The 1,628-nt window shown below is 48.6% G+C and overlaps 1 long non-coding RNA gene across 1 annotated transcript; it reads right to left on the reverse strand.

Annotated features, from left to right (window-relative positions):
* Window positions 1–842: 842 nt before the first annotated feature.
* LOC311326511 lies at window positions 843–1,344 on the reverse strand. Its single transcript, XR_014631066.1, has 3 exons — window positions 1,253–1,344; window positions 1,007–1,123; window positions 843–897 (listed from the first exon to the last, which is right to left on the reverse strand). It is a non-coding gene; the product is annotated as an uncharacterized lncRNA (long non-coding RNA).
* Window positions 1,345–1,628: the final 284 nt, after the last annotated feature.

Genomic DNA, 1,628 nt, shown 5'->3' on the forward strand with positions numbered 1-1,628 from the left:
GCGTGCCATGTCACTGGATACGAGAAAATTAACTGCCTGACATCACATACCTTTTTGCATCGAGCAGGGGCATGTTTCAGCATCTCCTGCAGCTGGGCAGACACCTCCGTCACAGTGGTGCTTGGCTTACAGGCCATAACTGCACCTTTTAACCAAAAAGGGAATGGTTTCAATGCACATGGCATGAAGCAAAGACAATGTATTATTTTGCGAAAATATGAACAATCCCTTACGTAATATGACATTGTAGAGGGTCATATTCTTCAGAGGCTTCTTCCCCCTCTTCCCATGGACGCTGTAGACACACCACACTCTGTGTATGGCAATGGCTGACAGCACCCGCCGGACCACATCTGGCAGATCTTTGCCGCCAATGGAACTCAGATATCGTGTCTGCAAAACATAAAGACAATCCTTTACTTTTACATTTCCTTAACACTTCTCTGCAAAAATAAGGAACAAAGTTCTGCCTTGAAGTTACTCACCATCTTCCTTTGATGATCCTTGTCCTTCAGCTGCTCCTCCAAGACCAGCAGCTCCTCCTCCGTTTTAGCAGGGTGCAGGTCATCCAGTACTGCTCCCCGATAGCTGTCTGCAGACTCGCCGGACAGTCTCTGCTCCAGTCTCTGCTCCAGCCTCATCATTGTCTGTGCCATCTCCCTCAGACTCTGCATGACGCTGGAGAACTGCTGACACATCATCCTCTGGAAGTCTGGATATTAAACACAGATGTGGCTATAAGTAATTGTACGGTCCCATAATGGATGTTCAGCTCAAAGTATATCCCTACATGCAGCATGAAGTAGTTCACAAAATTCAGCGTACCAGCATCTGCAGAGCTTGATGGCAACCCTGCTGGAGCTGTTGGTCTCACAGGCGATGGCATCAGAGAACTACCTGAAAACCAGAGGATAAAGGGATGAGCAGGAAACTATGGTGCTGGCGGCGTAGTGATTCTGGCATAAGGGGAAGAATCAACTCGACATGAGACATGTCAGACCCTGACCTGGTCTAGCCGGGGTGCTAATCGCTGATGCATGCTGCTCGTGCCTGGACGTCTGAAGGGCTGAAGGGCCTGGGCTCACAGCGCCTTGGCTCAAAGGACCCGGGCGATGAACATCTACTGCCGAGTAGTGAGATGTGAGATGAGCGAATTAGTGAACTGAGTACATTAGTCTTCAGACATTCCTGAGTTAACTGTAAGTGTGCAAATATGCATAGACATTTCACCAACACAAACATGCATGGATACCTGCATTGATAACTGGCAGAGCAGGCCTTCCGGCTCTGGCACCTGGCATAGCTGGTCTGGTCTGAGTTCTGCCGACCGGCTGCCTGGGCACTGGAACATATAGTAGAGGTAAATTAGCTCAGATTAGTCAACTCAAGTAGTACTCTTTTGGGACTGTTGAATGCACTTTATTATATTACCTTCGTCACTGGAGTCATAGCGTGTGTTGCGCTGTCTCTTCCTTGTGTCTTGGGAGTTAATCCATTGATGACTGCTGCTCAAACACCTTCGCCAAGGCACTGGCTACTTCATAATGCTCTGTGTGTTCCTCAGCAGAGACAGAGGTTGTCATGGCTCCTCTTGATGTGCTTGTGGAGGTAGATCTGGGAGGTATAGG

This window comes from Borostomias antarcticus (genome assembly GCF_949987555.1).
Source record: "Borostomias antarcticus genome assembly, chromosome: 28".
Lineage (NCBI taxonomy): Eukaryota > Metazoa > Chordata > Actinopteri > Stomiiformes > Stomiidae > Borostomias > Borostomias antarcticus.